Source organism: Galleria mellonella, unplaced genomic scaffold (assembly GCF_026898425.1).
Source record: "Galleria mellonella isolate WM207_F2 unplaced genomic scaffold, CSIRO_AGI_GalMel_v1 utg643, whole genome shotgun sequence".
NCBI lineage: Eukaryota > Metazoa > Arthropoda > Insecta > Lepidoptera > Pyralidae > Galleria > Galleria mellonella.
Window position 1 is genome coordinate 64,757 of NW_026442135.1, and position 23,000 is coordinate 87,756.

At 34.2% G+C, this 23,000-nt stretch overlaps 1 protein-coding gene across 7 annotated transcripts in view; it reads left to right on the plus strand.

Moving 5' to 3' along the window:
• Window positions 1-3,005: 3,005 nt before the first annotated feature.
• The window catches only part of LOC113511162 (KH domain-containing, RNA-binding, signal transduction-associated protein 2), a 301,526-nt gene continuing 281,531 nt past the window's right edge, over window positions 3,006-23,000 (plus strand). For all 7 annotated transcript variants that reach the window (XR_008253501.1, XM_052900280.1, XM_052900282.1 and 4 more), the window contains exon 1: window positions 3,006-3,235. The gene's annotated coding sequence lies outside the window, so the exon portion shown is untranslated. The remainder of the gene's footprint in view (window positions 3,236-23,000) is intronic.

The following is a 23,000-nucleotide window of genomic DNA, read 5'->3' on the forward strand; positions in this document are numbered from 1 at the left end:
TTTAGCTCTAAATATGTATTAGTAAATATATTAGATTTACGAGAATATTTTTTTATCCCTTAAAAGCCTGATTTTTTAAATCAAATAAAAAAAACTATAAGTGTACCCTTTACTGTGTTTACTAATAGGGAAAAATAGTAAAAAAATCAAAACGATATATATTTATTTTGAAAAAAAAAAAACAAAAACTTTTGGTAACATGTAAACAGCCAAATATTAAAATAAAATCGATTGTAGGCGTCCAATGCGATTTATAACCCCGGTATCAAATTTGAAACTTCAGATATTTAAGGGTTATACAATACGTATTCTCTATCATTGCCCTTAAACGCTTTCTGTTTTATCTAATGGTTAGCAGATAGAGAACGCCATATAGCACTAAGCTCGTCATTTCTACAAATTTTATTGTGTAGTAATAAAATAAACGAGATATACCACTTATAGATGGCGTATTAAAATCAATTATATACCACATTTTTTGTTTTACTTTCAAAAACACGACTGTGAAAACCTCATGCATTTCGGTGTAGTAATTTTAATGTGACACCGAAATAAATGTATGATAGAGAGACAGAATTCAAAAAAATATTATTTTGGCTGTTATTGGTCCTGTTCAAATCTTTCATATAAGTTTTTCTTAAATACATTCTATGTACAGACATTGGGATCGATTCTTAAGTGCCATTTCTGTGAATTTATCTCCGAACCGAATTATATTAATTTGATAGTTTCGTGAAATTACTGCTTCATGGACTGTTGTAAACTGAATTTATAATAACTTGGACTTAAATCTTTTAGAAAATTAGTTTATACTCGTATCCGACATTATAGTAAAGAGCTCTAATATCGAATTGAAATTTTAATATTAAAAAAAGACTATAAAGAAATGGTGACTCAGAATTAAGCCTCATTCTCTAATTACAATTTTATTATATTAGTAAAATTACTAAGAATACTGTTTTTTTTTTTGCAGAGCAAAATGTACTTTTAATTACTTTTCTCCATCCAGAAGTCGCTCTTCTCGATAAGACCGCCCATTGTTTTATCAGCGTAATCTTTTCTTGTAATTGTTTGTGTTTATAATAAATTTACTATTGTAATCTATCTATCTACTTTTTATTGAGATTGCTCTACTAGTGCCGGGACCATCCGGGACCCTTATTCATGAGCAGCGAATAAAACTGTAAATAAAAACGTTCTTTTGCGACTTTGGAACTTTTCTTAGTGAGTAGTTTTATAAAGATCTCGTAATTCATTTGCACTATTTTATCGAGTTCAAAATGCTTCTCAACACATTTATGATTTTGTATGTACATATGTATGTTATTATGCGATATTGAAACCAATTTTGAACGAATTCTATGCCGGCACTACTCGACCCCATAAAGTCTTAGTACCTAGTATCAACGGTGAGGAGTATTAAAGGTATCACAGTATATTTTTTTTTTACAACGCAGGGGGCAAACGAGCATGCGGCTCACCTGATGGTAAGTGACTACCGCCGCCCATGATCACCCACAACACCTACGGCATTGCAGGTTTGCTGCCGGTCTTTTAAAAAGGAATATGCTCTTTTCATGAAGGTTATGTTGTCGTATCGGTTCAGAAATACTGCTGCTGGAAGTTGATTCCAAAGAATGGTTCTGTGGCATCTATGGTATTTATTGTATGTCTCTTGGCGACGTTTACCATTTGACTGACAGTTGTTTGCCATTTTAAGTTGTATCAAGCATGAGACTTGTCCTATGATGAAACCGTAATTGAATTTGAATATTGAAAAAAGGGAGGCAGTTTTCATGTCTGATTTTATTTCTTTATAAACTGATTTGGAAAATATTTATTTTTTACTTGAAAGGATAATTATACTTTTACATTGTACCGAACTAAAAGTATAATTAACATAGAAATCTTATCAAAGTCGGTCTAGTAGTTTAGTTTTTAATTTAAAATAACTAATTTTGCCACAATTAAATTATTTTTTTTTTTTGGAAAACAATCTTTATTTTGTATAATAATGAAATAAATGTTTTTTACGTCTGCCAGATTTGATCTCTTTATGAAACATAAAATGGTAAACGAACAGACGCGGAGACTGTCGCTTATAAACGTGAAGAGAAAAATGGACGTCACAGAATATTCTGTGACACCCATGGTACCTCTCATGCGGTGCCATTCCTGAGCACTGTGGTGTTATGTCTTCTTATCCTGTAACTTCACTGTCATATTTTACTTTTCAAACCGAAACATAGTCATGCAGGAAGAGCTGTTTACCGGCAGAAGCACGATTGGGACAGAGGTGCCCATACAAACGATTTTTGTACTGTCGCTTTGGTTAAATGACCTTTGGAGTCTATAAGTTGGGGTAGTATAGTAAACTCGAAGTTGTCCTAAAGATAAATAGTCAACGAAATTTGAGTTAAAAAAAAAATAAAATAAAATAAGAAAAGCAAGACAAATCCTAGTACATTACGTTCCTAAATTCATTCTATTCTCCAAGGAGCCGATTGGACTCGTTGATTTTTTTTCCGTGGAAAAAATTCTCAGTGATTTAATTTAGCGCACTCTAAAACAGGTGCTGAAACCTTGCAGAGTTAAGAAGTGAATGAATTTATTATGACAGTGGCGAAATATCAAAGTTGCTTTGAAACCGCCGAAAAGGAGTATAGGCTAACCAGAAGGTTCAAAGCACTTGAAAAGGTACACGGATGAGCAACAAAATTCTTTTAAACGAACCTAAAACGATTAATAAATAATTAAAAACATCATTAATTATTCCCTTATAAGAAGTAAATCGAATTTTCTGAACTCGTAGCAATGGTTACCTGCCAGCGTTTTTGGGTTTCAAACGTCGTATGTGTTATATTGTGTATGGAATGATAATACTTATGCTTGATATTTTTAAGGTTGCAAATATTGTTGCTGAAATTCTGACATGCGCTCTCCTGGAAAATTTAAATTAGGAACAGAGGTGTTTCATCACTCTCCCATAGTCAGTACTCGTTCGACTCTCGTGCAGAGTGAACGTCGAAATATATTGGGTTAGGCGATTTTTCGTGTGCGAAAAGTGTGTATCGTTGAGACGTGCTAAATGTAGTACTTTAACTAGTTTTTCCATAACTTTTGTGTGTAAAAAATTATATACAGTGTTTTCTATAGAATTACCTTTATTAGAATATTAACATAAAATTGAATTTTACATTTTCTTCAGCGTGTGAAAGATCATCAACGAAAAAAGGTAAGGAGACTTCACCTATTTCTTTAGGGATAATGACATGCCTTTTTTAAAGGCTGGTGAAAGTGTTTCTTTTTTTATTTTTGTAAATGAGATCACACATTTTATGTGTTCTAAATAAATTACACAGGTTCTGTTGGTGTTACAGGGTTAATATCTCTATCCCAACCATGGATAAGTAATTACATTATTTATTTACAAAGGGCCCGATTAAATGGATCGACTTTATTGACTTTATTGCCACACAGAATCGTGATATGGTTTTAAATGAAATGTTTTCTAATAGTCATTTGTATGACTTTATAACTTGTGTCAAAATGTCGTATTAATTTCTGTACAGTTATGTAATATTGCCGGCGTAAATGGAGAAGTAAATGCTACAATTTGTGTAATTTTCAAATTGTAGCCATTTGCTTTTTTGTGATATTTAATAAATGTATAATTAAATCAATTGTACATTTATTAAACTGTCTATTTTGATGTAAAAAACTAACTTTGCTAGGTGGCTATTGTCACTTATTTGTTACACAGAATAACTAGTGTACTTTTTTATTTTTCTGGTCTGATCTTAAGATTTAATAAGTTCTAGTTGTTAAGCCATCACATTGTCTATGTGTATATTTGAATCGCGCTATATGTATCGAATCAAAATAAATAAAAAAATAAAAATTTTGTTTCACAAATAAAATATATTCTTTATTGCACCTGTAAAGTACATTGTTAACGCATTTATAAATGTTATGGATGGACTTATCTCTAACAGAGATCTCTTCCAGTCCCAATACCGACTTTAATAGTGGTTAAACGAGTTATTTTGATTTAAAAAAGCGAAATACTGAACCGATTTTGATAAAATTCTAATGGCACCAATTTGAAAGTAAAAAATGAAGATTAATAAAAGGAATTTTTTCAAACTGGTTTATAAATGGCGGAGTTATAAGGTAATAAACATAAAAAGTGTTACTACCGAATTGAGAATCTCTCCCTTTTTGGAAGTTGATCGAAAATAATTTTACGAGAGGATATTTTTAGAAATCATCATCATCATGTATAACTTTAACTATTCATTGTTGAACATAGTAGAAATAACCCCTTGGGGGGTTCTTATTAGTTGCCATGCTTGGCAGTCGGATTGGCAACCGCAGTCAGGTTTTAGAGATTTTTGAGAGGGACGTTGCTGCCCATCTGTTGCCCTTCCTTAGTTGCCTCTTACGACACCTACGTGAAAGGAAGGGGTGGCCTATTCTATGCCGGGACCACACGGTCATTTTTATAAATACTGACTGTGAAATTATGTACGTTATATCGTTTGAGGTTTTCTACCTTTGTAATAAAAAAATTTATTTAAAAAAAAGCGATTATTTTGCAACCTAACTACAAATACTGAGTTATTCAGTTCTCTACTTATACACTGTCGACGTATACAGAGTAATAAAAAAGGCAAAGATATTAATATACAAAGATAAACACCTTAAATAGAGACTACTGTATGGGGTTCTTCAAAAAAGTGCGTTATCTTGAGGGCCGGTAACACGCACGTGACACCCCTAATGTTGCCGGCGTCTATGGTAACCGCTTACCATAAAATGGGCTGTAAGCTTATTATTTGTCATTTTTATAGTGTATATAAAAATAAAATCACATGATACCTATATATAAAAACTTAGCTAATCAATACTAAATTAAAAAAAAAAACATCAACTTTAATTGTTCCTCTAAAAGCGTATGAAGTTGCGGACAAAAGTTAGTTTATAAATACAAATAAATTGCTTTATCAATATTGAATTTCGCTTGGTAATATCACCCCGCGTGACCCCGTGTTTCTAGCGTGCTATGTAAAAGCTTAATTTTGTTCTAATCTATATTGTGTTGAAGAATGGAAAATGTAATAAAATCAGGTCACGTTTTAACAAAACTATGTGTCATTTATAACTGAGAAAGGCAAATAACATAATTAATAGATAAATAAATAAATAAATAACTAGTTTGATAACAATCGTTCTATGTAGTCCCGGCATAGAATGGGCCACCGCTTCCTTTCCCGTGCGTGTCGTAAGAGGTGATTAAAGGATGGCGAGGGATGGGCAGCAACGTCTTTTTCAAAATATCACTAAAGCCTAACTACAGCTGCCAACCCGCCTGCCAAGTACACCAGCTACTGGTAAGTCCCCTTATGGGATTGGTCCCATAGAAATTTTATCAAAATCAGTTCAGTAATTTAGGTTTTAAATCTATATTATATATATATATATATATATATATATATATATATACTGGAGACGTGATTGACGCTTTGGCTCTTGTTTTCTTTTCTATTTACTGTAATAAATTATGCGTGTGTTAAGTAGTATGACTAATAAGGGGAAATATAATGTAGAATTATGTATTTTTTTCATATTGTTAATAATTTGCACGCCGACATAGAGGCAGAATGTATATGGGAAATGTAAACCTCTTTCATCGAAAACTACCTACATTCTAGCAAAATAAATTCATTTCATTTCATTTCATTTCGTTTTAAAACATTTTATAAAAATACATATCATGACGAATCGTTATGCATTGTTTATCTTGTTCTTTCAAATATACTCGTATTCATAAGAATTTTGTATCATTTTAATTTTTCAATTTAATCTTATAATTAAGCTTCGATAATATAGATACCGATTCGATATATGAATATCTTTATTGGTATAGATATTTATATATAGATATTGGGTTTCTCAGAATATTGATGGCGGAAAAAAATCATCACATACTTCGATATCGTCCATCTATATTTGTATTCTATTTAAGAGCTGCACACTTGTCGGTGGAGCTTTTGCCTCCTCGATACGATTTTCTGCGAGTCTCTTCACCTTTTGATATCAACTGTTTCATTGATCTGCCTGATATCGTCCATGTTGGTCGCATATTTATTATCGAATATGTTAAAAGCTTACTATTCAATATTATTTTTTGGATAACAAATATACCACAATAACACATACTACAATATTACCAGATGGAGATTTTATACAGAAGTCGTTTGCTTGGACACCTCTGTACCGTTCGTGTTTTTACCGTGAAGTAGTTGTGTTTGCATTACTGTGTTTCGGTTTGAAAGGTGGGATATGGCAGTGAATTTATAGGGTACAGAGAAATAACACCTGATTCCTCAGGGATGGCAACGTATGGGGTATATAATGGGCGAAACAGTACACTTTGTTATGTCCATAGTACTGCTCATGTCTATAGGCGACGGTTACCACTTTCCATCAGGTGGGCCGTCAGCTTGTTTGCCATTCTAAGTTGTATAATAAAATATATATATATAGATATTGCTTTTTTGACTTGATTTCTTCCACATACTTAATATTAATTGTACATACTGGTAACCCTATTTACGCGGGGGAAAGGGATTGTTAGTAATGGAGACTAAAAATCCCATTGCTAGCAACATACCTAACTAGGTCGACCTCCACGCGGTTCCCCCGGGAAACTATCATGATTAATTCCTGATGAATTCATCATAATGGGCAAACTGGCCTGTTTTCATTCTCATCGATCACCCTTCACTGGTGCCTCGCCAGCGTATCCCGTTAGCGCAGGCGGGGTTACCAATCCATTTTCATCCAACAAAAAAAAACCCTATTTATGTACACATAGATAAAAAAAAGTTTACCTGTTTTAAGCGAAGCATTTGTATGTAGCTACTCTATCTATAATCTATGGTGTTAAAGTCGAAATAAACACGTCTAAGCTCTCAGAGAGAACGAAGTCGATGAGAAAAAAAAAATAAAAAAAGTTCGTCCCTTATTTGCGAACAGAACTCTTACTTAATCTATCGGAGTCAGTTATCTTAACTTGTTTGTGCAGGAAACTTTGGTGGGAGTTTTCCGTTGGCGACAGGTAATTTTAATATAAAAAGTACTTACATATATTTTATATTGTTGGGTGATCCCGGCATAGAATGGGCCACCCGTTCCTTTCCGGTGGGTGTCGTAAGAGGCGACTAAGAGAACTAAACGATCTAGGTATGGTTTGCCATGATTAAGTTTTTTTGTTTGTGGAACACAACCTTAATCATGTATAATGAAGGCAGCCTAGAATCTATTGACACCAGAGGGCGCCCTGCACTAATTGTAATAAAAGTACATTGTGATATTTATATGTGTGTAGCAATCATAAAAAAATATTATATAGAACCAAAATGGAGGTAAACCCTTTCGAATATAAAATGCATCATTGTAATCGGTTTACCATTCGCTAAATTGCGCGATATGCACTCAAAATCGATCACCAATTTGGGAATCGTCGAATATTCATAGTGGCTTAAAAATAACCAATTATTTTTGGTTAACAGGAAAAGTGACTCATTGTTATTCGACGAGTTGTAATAATCTGTTATTTAGTAATCACAGTATATCCAAATTTATTGCTAATAAAATTATACACCGGGCAACACTCACTGAAAATTCCTGCACCGACTTTATAACGTTTCCGTGTAATAATACGCTATGTGGACCATGCAATAGGGTTGCCTCACAAACAAATCTTTCAAAAAAAATGTTTTACTTTGTATAAAACAGAAAATTCAATTTTAACAAACACTTTGTTTATTAGTGGTGTCATTATGGCATTATGGCAATACTAGCCCTTTGCCAATATAAAAAAAAAAAACAACCACCTTAGAATGACGGGAGTAGGAATTCACATTTCAAATATTTAAATTTGGAACGTCAAGTCGTGTATTAGAATTTAATAAGCCAAAGGAATATTATTTTTAAAATTTACGTTCATTTTTCAATGATATCTACATAATTATGCTCCTTAGTCCTTTTTTTTTAATTTTTTAAATTGGTATTTGTCGTTTCCGACAATTGTACGGCGCTTTGCGTCACAGCATCTCGTCTCGTATTCTATGACGCAAAGCGCCGTACGCTTCCTGTAGAAGAAATCGAACGAATAGTCGAAAATGACAAACACAGTAAGTTCATAAAGTTCCTAAAATGACGTATACATCATCATATCATCATATTAGCTTCTACCTGTCCACTGCTGAAGATAAGCCTCCTTCAAGGGGGGAGGAGTTTCCAGTAGTTACCAAGCTCGGCAACCGTAGTTAGGTTTTTTTTAATACAACTTAGAATGGCAAACAAGGTGACGGTCCACCTGATGGAAAGTGGTAACCGTCGCCTATAGACATGAGCAGTACCATGGACATAACAGAGTATACTGTTTCGCCCATGATACGTTGCGTTGCCATTCCTGAGGACTCAAGTGTTATTCCTCTGTACCCAGTAAATTCACGCCATATCCCACTCTTCAAACCGAAACACAGCCATGCAAACACAACTGCTTCACGGTTGAAACACAAATGTGACAGAGGTACCCAAGCAATCGACTTTTGTACAAAGTCGGCTTTTAGTGATGTCTTAAGTGGGACGTTGCTGCCCATCCCTCGCCCTCCCTTAGTCATGTTTTACGACCCACGGGAAAGGAAGGGGTGGCCTATTCTATGCCGGAAACCACACGGCACTATGTATGATACTGTTTGTTGTTGTTGCTGTTGACAAATGAAAGGAAATTACAAAACATATTTTCTCTTTTTCTTTTTAATTAAATAGACAGATAATTTATTGGCATTACTTACAGCACACAAGTAACGATACAAACATACACATAATACAGAGTAAAAGAGATAAAAGAATGAAAAACAAAAAAAGCAACAAAAAAAAAAAACAAAAACAAAATAATTAAATTAACAACAATTTCGTTTTTTTCTTCTCGTTCGCCTATAAATAAATTGTTAAGTAATATATTAAACTGTAATATTGAATTTGAAATAAAAAATATTAAAAAGATTACCACATCAGGCGTGACAAATATGTATGTACGTTATACATACATATTTGTCACGCCTGATATGGCACGTTCAATATAGATAGAGCATCGAATCTCAAAAACGGGTCAACTTTTTGTCAGCTAATTATCAAAATTTATGGGTGAAAATGGTATGGTAACCCCGCCTGCGTTAACGGGATACGCTGACGGAGCACCAGTGAAGGGTGATAGATGAGAATGAAAACAGGCCAGTTAGCCCATCATGATGAATTCATCAGAAATTAACCATGATAGTTTCCAGGGAGAACCGCGAGGAGGTCGACCTGGTTGGGTATATTGCTAGCAATTGGATTCTCAGTCTCCATTACTAACAATCCCTTTTCCCCGTGTTCAGTATATTTACGCACACAATGTATCTTGACGTATCTATAATTCTATAGTTAATAAAAAAAAAAATGAATTTTTGCATATTAAAAAGGTGCAGAATTTATAAGACAAAATAAATACAAAAGTTATAAAGGAATCACTCATAACTATTTGTCACGCAAAATTGTTTGAAAAAGTTAACTCGTTTTTCTCGAATCATTTGTATGGAGACACCATCGATATAATTTAAGGTACATACATACACAGATTACAATTCATTTAAATTCATACAATCAACATATATATATGTTACCGTCTGTCCTGAAATAGTTTGTTAATAAAATTAAAGAGAACTTACTGTCTAAAGTGCTAAGTTACGCCACTGGCGCTTAATTCAATTAAGTGGGCTAAGTACATAACTGATCTGCTTTTAACACTAACTTAAACTAACTTGTATTTCAGTTGACTCGAATTCAGATATTATATTATCACTTAGTCTAAATTGTTACAAAGAAATTTATTAAAAATAAATATTTGAATTATACATAAAAAAATATATATTATAATGTAATTACTACCGGTTTAACTTATTTGTAATTAGATCGAAAAAGTTCGACTAGTTTCGGGATCAGTTCGTGATCCTTAATCATGAGTAACTGTGACGAACGCGAGCTTGACGAGAAGGCTAGTTGATACATTAAAATATATAGTATGCTTAAGACATTTTTAACAATAAAGAAATATTGTTATTTTATTACTTTATTGGACTCAATATTGTTTAATTGTACTTTTTTTTTTTATACAACTTAGAATGGCAAACAAGCTGACGGCCCACCTGATGGAAAGTGGTAACCGTCGCCTATAGACATGAGCAGTACCATGGACATAACAGAGTATACTGTTTCGCCCATGATACCCCCCATGCGTTGCCATTCCTAAGGACTCAGGTGTTATTCCTTTGTACCCAGTAAATTCACGCCATATCCCACCGTTCAAACTGAAACACAGCCATGCAAACACAACTGCTTCACGGTAGAAATACGAATGGGACAGAGGTACTCAAGCAATCGATTATTATACAAAGTCTCCCTCTGGTAAACTCTGGTCCTCTTATTGGACACATTACTGCAGTATCATCATTATTAATGCAATAAATGAGAAAGTTTGTAACTATGAATGAATGGATGGATGTTTTTTTTTAATACCACTAAGGTGGCAAACAAGCATACGGCCCACCTGATGGTAAATGGTTACCGTAGCCTATGAACGCCTGCAATACTACAGGTATTACGCGTGCGTTGCCGACCCTGAAGAAACCTCTTTACCCCCCTTTTAAAGAACCCCATGCTGTAGTCTCTTGGTATATATATAGGTAGGCTATATATATACTTAGATATAATTATTTTACACATTTTAAATTTACATAATACAATGTCAATTCTGTATTTCAAATCACAGTAATAAATAGAAATACATATATACATAATCCATATAAATTCACGTGCACATTAATATATATTATTGTAGAAAATTCTATAAATGTACTATAATTGATTAAATATACTCAGATGAAGTACTACAAATGCTATTAAAAAAATTTTTACTTAAAACTGCGAATAAAATATCCAATTTGGCAGAGGTGAGTACAGTTGAGAGAGTTTAGGGCTCCAGGGAGAGATACTGGCGTACTATTTATTCTCGTTTGGTCACCGTGCTATTTATTCGTAAAAGGAAAACCAATATATATTTACAAAAAAAAAAAAAATTACAAGATAACAAAAATGAAGTCATTTATAGATTTTCACCAAAAGATTTTACCATATATAGATATACATAAAAAGCCAGATCGCATAAATGATTTTTTTTTCGATGGGTGAAAATGGTATGGCAACCCCGCCTGCGCTAACAGGATATGCTGGCGGAGCACCAGTGAAGGGTGATAGATGAGAATGAAAACAAGCCAGTTAGCCCATCATGATATTCATATTCATATTTCTTTATTAACCAATGTAACAATTTTCGTCACACAATGGCAAGTCAATATTTACATTATAATTTTGAAATTAATAAAATAAATAATAACAATAAGATTTAAATTATAAAATAAAATTACAAATGAATTATAGTTAACATTATAAATTAGTTACTACATGTCAATATAAAGGTAACCATATAACAATAATGATGATTTCAAGTTATAAAATTTTTATTGTCATACTTCTTACAGTTAAACCTAAATAAATAATAATGCTATAATTCAATATTGGCATTTAGGTATTCGGTCACGTTGTAAAAAGGATGTTCTTCAAAATATGTCTTTATTTTATTTTTAAATTCATTTCGCGGCAATTGCGTTGCTGTATTGGGTAATTTATTGTACATTTTATTTTTAGATATATGCCTTGTTTCATAGTTTTTGTTAGTCGTGTTCTTGGCAATTCCAATTTGTCTTTATTTCTCGTGGCGTAACTATGAATGGCTGAATTTTTGCGAAGAGTACCTCCTTTATCATATATTTCAAGTAAAGAATTATATATGAACAACGATGACACTGTCATTATACGTTGTTGGATAAAGTGAGGTCTAACTGAGGTGCGTTTATGAATTCCGCATAAAATCCTCATAGCTCGCTTTTGTTGCCTTAAAACTTTTAACACGAGAGCTGCATTGCCCCAAATTGTAATACCGTATGATAACAACGACTGAACATATGCAAAGTACACCATTCTCAGAGCTTTTTTTGTTATTAGTTGCTTAAGTTTACTCAAGGCATAATTGGCGGAAGCTAGTTTACTACATAATTTATCAATTGATTTAATTTATCAATGATAAATTCATCAGGAATTAACCATGATAGTTTCCCTAGCAATAGGATTCTCAGTCTCCATTACTAACAATCCCTTTCCCCCCAACATAAATGATTAAAAAAAATACATAAAGCCGAGTACAATTTTTCTTTTGTGCCATATTTATATCATATTATTATTATATTATCAATAAATCAAATAAATTTAGCATTTATTAAAGTAGATTTTCCAGTTAACAATTTGAATCGAGTCTAGTCGACTCGTTTCAATTCGCGAACATTCGATTAATGATTCACATAAAAAAAAAAACCGTCGACCGTTCAGTGGACATGCATTTATTAATTAGGCGTCCTTCAGAGAATTTTGGCTGTTCAAACATTTGTTTCGGAGTATTTGGGAGTGTTTGTTTCCTGCCCACCCCCTGCGCGCCTTCGTTTCCGATATTACCTTCTTGTACGTAATTGATTATTTAAATCGTCAAATTATGTTTATAAAATTGAATAATACGGTTCAAAAGATTACTTTGTACCTTTTTTTTTTTAATACAACTTTAAATGGCAAACAAGCTGACGGCCCACCTAATGGAAAGTGGTAACCGTCGCCTATAGACATGAGCAGTACCATGGACATAACATAACAGACTTTTGTACAGTCTCCCTCCGGTTACTTTACTTCTTTTACGGTCCTTTTTACTGCTTTACTACCTCTGTGTTCGCTACTGCGCGTGGATTTTAGAAGAAGGAAAACAAATGACTTCTTGAAAGTATATCTGGATAAACCAAATACCAGATTTTAAGTTAGTCCTTCACGACCATGACTATGAATATCGCGTGATGCCGAAACAAACACAAATAGACAGACAGATATTTTTTTTTTACAAAACACGGAGCATACGAGCATGCGGCCCACTTGATGGTAAGTGACTACCGCCGCTCATGAGCACCCGCAACACCAACAGCATTGCAGGCGTGCTGTCGGCCTTTTAAAAAGGAATACGCTCTTTTCATGAAGGTTATGTTGTCGTATCGGTTCGGAAATACTGCTGCTGGAAGTTGATTCCAAAGAATGGTTCTGTGGCTTATATGTATGTGTGTGGCTTATACGTGTGTTTATAGCCAAAACAATATTTCTTAAAAATATTGTTTTAGCTTCTATTGGCCTTATCATATTAATTTTTCTTAAATATCTGCCATGTACAAACATCGTTTAGTTACAATTTTTTTTTATTATTAATTCAACCGATAACTGTCCTATGCTGAACATAAGCCTTTCCCATAAGAGAAGTTTTACCAGTAGTTGCCATGTTTGGCAGGCGGATACTTTTTATCCGATAATGCGTGATATGATGATACTTTATTAGGTTTTACCCGCGACTTCGTTTGGGAAAAGTAACCTATATTCTCCTCCATCTCGGGAAATACCCGTTTAGCAGATCAGCTTTTAACTTTCCACTGCTTAATGTAAACCTTCCTCTTGAAGAGTTTTGTCAATAGTTGCCAGGCTTGACAGGCGAATTAGCAACCGCAGTTAAGCTTTAGACATGTATTAAGAGGAAGGCTGCTGCCCATTCCTCGCCCTCCCTTAATCGCTTCTTACGACACCCACGGGAAAGGAGGGGATGGCCTATTCTATACCGGGACTATACGGTAAAACACTTGTTCTCTTATTACAGAATGTGTAGTAATTGGTTAGGTCATTAAGACGTTTTTTTTTTAATGGATGATAATGGAATAGTCACCGATAGTTACCGAACACCGTCTGCGCTATCGGTATACACTGGCGGGGCACCAGTGAGGGATGACAAGTGACGATGAAGCAGGTCAGTTAGCCCATCCTAACAAATTCACTAATGAATCAATCACAATGGTTTCCAGGGGGAACCGCGAGGAGGTCGACTTGATAGAGTATACTGCTAGTAAAAGGGTTGCTAATCGCCATTACTAATCCGTTAAGGTGTTAAGAGGTACCTAACTAACAAACAAACTCACTTTAACATGTAAAATATTAGTAGAGACCTATACAACTGCTATATACCGCTCTTTGGGTCTCTAAGGCCATGGACTCATAATGCAGGCATATTATACCGACATCGTTGGAAGGGTTCAACTATTTAGTAATTGATCCACCGTGACTTGACCGAAATACAGGCTTTGTCCACGATAGCTTTTATTGAACGCTTTTAATAATATACACAATTATACTGTTTGTATTTCTTTCTGTTTAGAATTTGTAAATACAATTTTCGAACGGATTTATTTTTCATTTTTTTGTAGATTTTTGCAGGTCATTGTTGTTATTGTTGTAGCTTGCAAATATTGTTGTGAGGTCAACTTTTTAATGGACTCATTTTTGGCCCGAACTTCGTCAGTATGTCCAGGGTATATGAATGAGACTTAGTACAAAAATCGATTGCTTAGGTACCTCTGTCCCATTCGTGTTTCTATCGTGAAGCAGTTGTTGCATGGCTGTGTTTCGGTTTGAAGGGTAGGATATGGCGTGAATTTACAGGGTACAGAGGAATAACACCGAAGTCCTCAGGAATGGCAACGTATGGGGGCTATCATGGGCGAAACTATATACTCCGTTATGTCTATGTTACTGCTCATGTCTATAGGTGAGAGTTACCACTTTCCATCAGGTCGACCGTCAGCTTGTTTGCCATTCTAAGTTGTATAAAAAAAAATTACCCGGGATAAAAAGTAGCTTATACCTTTTTCTTACTGCGCAACTATGTAACTTGGAGGAAGGGATTGCTAGTAATGGGCAAGTTAGTCCCTATTGCTATCATTATACCCTATCAGGTCGACCTCCACGCGGTACCTCCTGGAAAATATCGTGACTAATACTCCGTTATGTCTATATTACTGCTCATGTCTATAGGCGACAGTTACCACTTTCCATCAGATGCGCCGTTAGCTTGTTTGCCATTCTAAGTTGAATAAAAAAAATCAAACTTACTCACTTTTTAATACAGTAAGGATTATTTTAAACTATAATCAATTACAGTTAGCTCACAGTACAGTGAACATAAATAGATTGAAATTAATTATTTTCCGAGTAATTAATGCTTGTTTTTCACTAAAAACACCCCTTATTCAGGTCACAACGTTGTTACGTTATATTTCTTAGTATCTTCTCTTATTTCGTAATGGGAAAAATAACGGGAAATGATTATGGATTGGAAGAAATAAAGCTCGTTTTGAATGTCAACTTCGAGTTATTTTTAAGGGAATGAGACAAATGGAATCCCTATTAATCCTTACTAATATTAGAATTAATGTGAAAGTGAGTCTGTTTATTTGTTATTTATTGAAGATTTAATGGCTCAATCAATTGCTATGAAATTTGGTATACAGGTAGTGTATGGGACGGAGAAGGATGTACCTAGGCTACTTTTTATACTGTACAGTGAATATATCCCGGTTACTCGGACGAAGTCATGTGTAAAAGTTAGTACCCTACAAATAAAGATAGATAGATAGATAGATACTCTTTATTGTTTCCTCCAAAAGATTACAATAGTAAACTTATTATAAATATAAATAATTACAAGAAATAATCACAATGAGAAAACAATGGGCGACCTTATCGCTAAAAGTGATCTCTTCCAGGCAACCTTTGGATGGAGGGGAGTAATTATAAACAATTTGGTGGGAGGCACTATGAAAAATTCTGTTAATTCTAAATATGGGAACAGCTTGACAAATTGATAATCGATGGGTAAAAGTTCCCAAGTAGAGACTCCGTAAAAGCAAAGGTAGTGTAGAACAATCTTATGTGGAACGACAATATCAAATGTGTTATAGGAAGTTAGTGGATGTAGATAGCTTAGGACTGTTTCTTATGACAGTACATGGGGAGCGCTATGTTCAGGACTTGGCCAAAATTTTCACAGGAGTCCATTGTTGAACATAGGCCTCTCCTTTGGGGGGGGGGGGGCAAAGGACAATATTCCCAATGGAGAGGGAGGGTTGCCAGTAGTTGTTACGCTTGAAATTTGAAAGAGACATTGCTGTCCATCCCTTGATTATTAAATTATTTAAATCACATACCATACCATCACATACCCATGGAGAAAGAAGAGGTGGCTCAGGAATATATATATATATAAAAAAACAATTCACAGTTCGTGTTTTATATCCCGCCATTTTTCAATACTCCACTCTGAACCATAAAGCTCGTTTGTAATTAACCTAGAGTTACGTACCTGAGGGAGATAGAAAGTTACTCTTTCCGGAAGTTAGAAAGAGAGGGCAGGGTGTCATCTGGAGTACTTTGAAATGTGTTATTAGGAAGGCTATGCAAATTATTATTCACGTCGTAAAAGATCTTTTCAAATGACTTCTCTAATACAAGGGACGTGTTGAAAACATGTTTCCCCTACTATTGTTTTATCATACAAATTAACTTTATTCCTTCAATAAAAAAATAGGTATATATATAATAATAATAGCATAATTTAAAATATTGTTTTGCATAATCTCCGACTTTAAGCATTACTGAGACTTTTCTTTACAACACACGGGGTAAACGAGCATGCGGCTCACCTGATGATAAGTGACTACCGGCGCCCATGATCACCCACAACACCAACGGCATTGCAGGTGTGCTGCCGGCCTTTTAAAAAGGAATATGCTCTTCTCTTGAAAGTTATGATGTCGTATCGGTTCGGAAATACTGCTGCTGGAAATTGATACCAAAGAGTGATTGTGCGTGGAAGAAAGTGCCTTGAAAATGTACAGTGAAGAACCCTATTATGAGGTTTAAAAATTAAACTACATAATCGATTTTGATAAACATTCCATGGAACTAATCAAATATTATATCATTTCAGATAAAAAATGAATTTTCAAAATTGGACGTAAAAAATACAACTGAACTGAAAATCTCCTTTTTTAAAGTCGGTTGAAAAAGGCATTAAATATCTAGATGTTTTATTAATAATATTACAGGTAATATATTTCAAAAAGACAACGTTATCATACAAGTACCTTATTTCACCTTAATAAACTCAACTACGCTTCACATATCTTGCCCACGGTACCCTAAAATGCGAGGAGACCGTTAATTCACGAGTTCCGCACATTAATTTACGTCGACGTACCGATGCACGACGTGAAAGACAAGGAAATTTCATACTTTGTTACATATTTATTGTCACACTAGCTTCAGCCCGTAACTTCGCGCGTGGGTTTTGAAAGGAGGTAATAATTTCTAGTTAGCGATTACATTAAACCTTCAAGGATACAATTGTGGAAATTTCATCTAATTAGGTACAGTTTTTTTTGCGTGATTCCGAAACAAACAAACATACAGACAGATTAAATTTCTAAGAATATATATTTGGCTTCTAGTTACTCTTATTAATAATATATTAATAATATATATATATATATATATATATATATATATATATATATTAAACAAAAATACACATATATATATATATATACAAAAATGTACACAGGCGGACTTATCCTTTAAAGGGATTTCTTCCAGTCAATCTTGAGAACCCGAAAGATAAAGTATCTATAGAGTTTGTATATAAAGCATAACATATATGGTGCAAAAATAATACGATAGGTAATAAATTATTAGTAGCTATATTAGTAGCTATAGAGGGGTATGGTGTCGTACTACGATGGTTACTAATGGAGACTGAGAATCCTATTTGCTAGCAATATGCCCAAACAGGTCGACCTCCTCGCGGTTCTCCCTGGAAACTATTATGGTTAATTCCTGATGAATTCATCATGATGGGCTAACTGGCCTGTTTTCGTTCTCATCTATCACCCTTCACTGGTGCTCCGCCAGCGTATCCCGTTAGCGCAGGCGGGGTTACCATACCATTTTCACCCATAAAAAAAAATGGTCTTCGACCTCTCAATTATTGTGTGCATATATATGAATAGAAAAGAATAGAAATAATTTATTGCCAATAAAAAAGGCCGGCAGCACACCTGCAATACCGTAGGTGTTGTGGGTGACCATGGGCGGCGGTCCTTAGCATCAGGTGAGCCGCATGCACGTTTGCCCCCTGTGTTGTAAAAAAAAAAAAAGTAAACACACAACCACAATATAAAATATAGAAAATACGTATACAAAAAGTGTCCCATACTCGGCAAAAGGAACCGGCTCAGCTGATGCTGTGAGTGTCCCAGCGCAATGTGAACAGCTGCACAGCGCTGGTTTAAAGCCAGTCCCTCTTTTAAAAAAAAAAAACCAAAGTGCAGGGTACCACTGTAAATTACTTCTTACAAGAATTATTTCTCAAACAATATACTAAATAAAAAGAAAAGATGCTTACATTTGTGCCTTATTTGTTACTGTAAAAGCCCGTACATTGGTAAATTTTAAGTTTTACCAGTAAATTTTAGGATTTACCAATGTGTAAACTTTTGTATGGTTTATTTTATACAACTTAGAATGGCAAACAAACTGACGGCCCACCTGATGGAAAGTGGTAACCGTCGCCTATAGACATGAGCAGTAGCAAGGACATAACAGAGTATACTGTTTCGCCCATGATACCCCCCATGCATTGCCATTCCTGAGGACTCAGATGTTATTCCTCTGTACCCTGTAAATTCACGCCATACCCCATCCTTCAAACTGAAACACAGTCATGCAAACACAACTACTTCACGGTAGAAACACGAATGGGACAAAGGCACCCAAGCAATCGACTTTTATACAAAGTCTCCCTCTGGTAATATAAATTAACAAAAAAATAAGTCGAAGTCGCGAAATATTTTTTCATACTTGAGTGGGTCGTGTCATGAAAAAGGTTGAAGACTGAAAACTGTTGTAAACTTATCTCTAAAAATAAAAATTCAATTAGATGTCTCATTCCAAGAACCAATGTGAACTAAATTTCTTTCTTTTTTTTTTTACAACGTGCGGCTCACCTGATGGTAAGTGACTACCGCCGCCCATGGTCACCCACAACACCAGCGGCATTGCAGGTGTGCTGCCGGCCTTTTAAAAAGGAATATGCTCTTTTCTTGAAGGTTATGATGTCGTATTGTCATTAGAACATCACTCAAAGTTACAGTATGATGAATAGCCATTTTAAATGAAAATTAAGGCATTAGACTAATCAGAAGTTTAACCAAGACTTAAGCGAAGGATGTTATTTTTAGATACGTTATCCGCATTCTATTTTTAATTTTAAGGATATATTAATGATGAGCTTTTTACCCGCTACTTCGTACCTCAGAAGTAAGAATTCAGAAGTAGGAAAACAAATGAAACAGACCATCGCTAGATGCTATAAGGATGCATGCATCGCTATAAGGATGAAACATACAGCAGATTTTAACTCTTCTTGGCATACTGATGGAAATTTCCATCATTAATTAATATCGAATGCCTAAAATTTATATAAAAGAACAATTTCACTTCAAGTTGTTCGTGTCTGGATACCTTTTTAATGACCTATCTATGTATTTAAGAGCTGCGCTCTTGTCGGTGGAGCTCTTGCCACTCACTACGATTTTCAGCGAGTCTCTTCACCTCTTAATTTTAATGTCCATTGCAGAAAAAAAAAATAAAACATAGCTGTCAAATTTATTTTTTAACCATTTTTCCTTTAATTTTGAACATGAATTATATCAACTTGATTTATTTCACCAATAAAAATAAATTATGCTAAGAAGGGTTAAGATAGTCCTTTAGGAATTGAATTATGAAAATCACATGTAATTTCATGAAATAGTTTTTTTTACGCGATGCAAACATAACCAGAGGGAGACTTTGTACAAAAGTCGACTCCTTGGGTACCTCTGTCCCATTCGTGTTTCAATCGTAAAGCAGTTGTGTTTGCATGGCTGTGTTTCGGTTTGAAGGGTGGGATATGGCGTGAATTTACTGGGTACAGAGGAATAACACCTGAGTCCTCAGGAATGGCAACGCATGGGGGTATCATGGGCGAAACAGTATACTCTGTTATGTCCATGGTACTGCTCATGTCTATAGGTGACGGTTATCATTTTCCATCGGGTGGACCGTCAGCTTGTTTGCTATTCTAAGTTGTATAAAAAAAAAAAACAGATTCTAGAAACATGAAATTCTAGAATTATTATTTTAGCTTCTATTATCAATTAATGAAACCAACCGTTTACTGTCCATTGCTTAACAGAGGTCTGCCCATAGATTGGGGGGGTTTTTCCAATAGTCACCACGGTTTGCAAGCTGGTTGGCAGCCGCAGTTAGAAGTTCGAAACTCGAAACTTTCGAGAGGGACGCTGCTGCCCATCTCTCGCTCTCTTTAGTCGCCTTTCACAACATCCACAGGGGTGGAGGGGGTGGCCATTCTATGCCGGGACCACACGGCACAGTGGTTGATATATTACTAATGTAATTTACTAATGTATGTATGTAAAAGTTCATATATATATGTATGTTGTTATAATTATAAACTGAGGTATCATAAGCGTCTGTATCAGATGTACCATATATGAATAAAGATATTTTGACTGATTGATTGATTGATTGATTGAAAAACATGATGTTTTAGGTTTTTAGTGTTTACTCTCGGTAGACGTGAAACTTGTGAGCTGTTAAACTGAAATAAATGAAAGGAGATGTTTCATAAATGTATTAAGTCTAAAATTAATATAAACTATATTAATTTTAGTTCGATCGACGTTGACTTCAGAAATGACGTGTAAAAATTGCTAAAAAACAATCTGACACATGAAATTTCCCAAGTGTGTTGTATCGTTTAATCTAATATTTATTTATTTATTTAAGTTCACCAATAATTTTTTCTATAAGATAGTGTAAATATTTATACAATCTTGGAGTTAGAATTAAGTGTAATTTTTTTATAAACAAACACAGCATATAATGATATTAACAATTGGTACGGAGTGAAACAAATATATACAACTTATAACAAATTTTTGCTAATAGTTGCCAAGCTTGGCAGGCAGCTTGGCAGACCGCAGATAGGATTTAGAGATATTTTAAGAGGGACACTGCTGTTTATCTCTCGTCTTCCCTCAATCACCCATGAGAAAAGAAGAAGTGGCCTTATGCATATGTATAAATAAATAAAGAAATAAATATACACTGGGTTGGCTGGAAGAGATCTCTTTTAGAGATAAGCCCTCCCCTGCTGACAAGTTGTTAAACTAATTGCTATATCTTTTTTTCAAGTACAATAAAGAATAAAATCTATTATATTCTTTATTGTACTTAAATATATTAAATATAAAAGAATATATATCATATAATATCATAAAAATTCCACGCCACAATGTAGAATTTGATATATGTAGGTAACTGTTAGAATTTGTATTTTATATTGCAAAACCATCTTTTAATTTTACAATATATTATTATATTATTATTTTAAACTAATCTACTTTTATTTTATTGTTATAATATTCATAGTAACATACAATTCTATACAATACATAACATATATATACATATATATAACTAATATATAACATATTTTAATTATATTTTTACACACATAGTTGTACATTGAACGATTGTTGTAACGGAAGAGTGCGAGGGCAATTTTAAAGTTGCCATATTATAATATTAAATTTAGTGTTTCCAACAATAACCTAAGACCAGCTATGGGCCCTAATTGCACCATACAGTCACTGAATTTATGTAATTGTACCTCGCTACGCTGCCATATTGCAAGCCTGAGGTTAACCCAAAATTGTGCGGTAAAGGACGACATGTTCGTATTCAGTTTAATTTACAAACTAATTTTTAATACTATTAATTTTATTTATAGGAGGGAAAAGGGATTGTTAGTAATGGAGACTAAGAATCCCATTGCTAGCAATATACCCAACCAGGTCGACCTCCTCGCGGTTCCCCCTGGAAACTATCATGGTTAATTCCTGATGAATTCATCATGATGGGCTAACTGGCCTGTTTTCATTCTCATCGATCACCCTTCACTGGTGCTCCGCCGGCGTATCCCGTTAGTGCAGGCGGGGTTACCATACCATTTTCATCCAATAAAAAAAAATTATACATAATTATTGGGTAGATCATTTGACATAATGTACACTGTGGCATAATGTTGCATATTCTATGGTAGTATTTTCTTTGTCTTGGTCAAAGTCATGTCATGTATGTAAAACGTGTCTGTGCAAAAAATTTTGATTTTAATAAGAAAGTTCGAGAGTTTTTCAGTTATGTAAATGTTAAGTTACTTAATTAATATAGAAATCCTCTATATTAATTAACTAACAAATAAAACATTCCAATAAAAACTTTAGTCTTAATAATAATACACATATAATACATTATACACACATATATAATGTGCGTTGCGGGGAGTCAGTGGATGGGGAAGAAAAGTTCTTGAGTGGCGACCGCGTACGGGTAAACGCAATGTAGGACGACCCCACACTAGATGAAGTGACGACCTGAAATGCATTGCAGGGAGTCAGTGGATGCAGGTGGCTCAGGACTGTTCTTTATGGCAGTCTATGGGGGAGGCTTATGTCCAGCAGTGGACGGATAATGGCTGAAATGATGACATATATAATGTGTATATTATGAATGTAAGTATGTAAGTTACTTTATGTTTAGGTAAGCATATTTATTACTTCTTAGTAGAAATAAGTCTTCTTAATAGAAGAAGTCTATAGTAATAGAAGAAGTCTATAGGAAATTTGAATGGAGTTGAGTTTATTATCAATAAAAGACAAATTTCAGAAATAGCAATACATTCAATCAATGATGGAAATAACAAAATATAAATGAACTTCTGTGAGCTAATTTAACTAAGT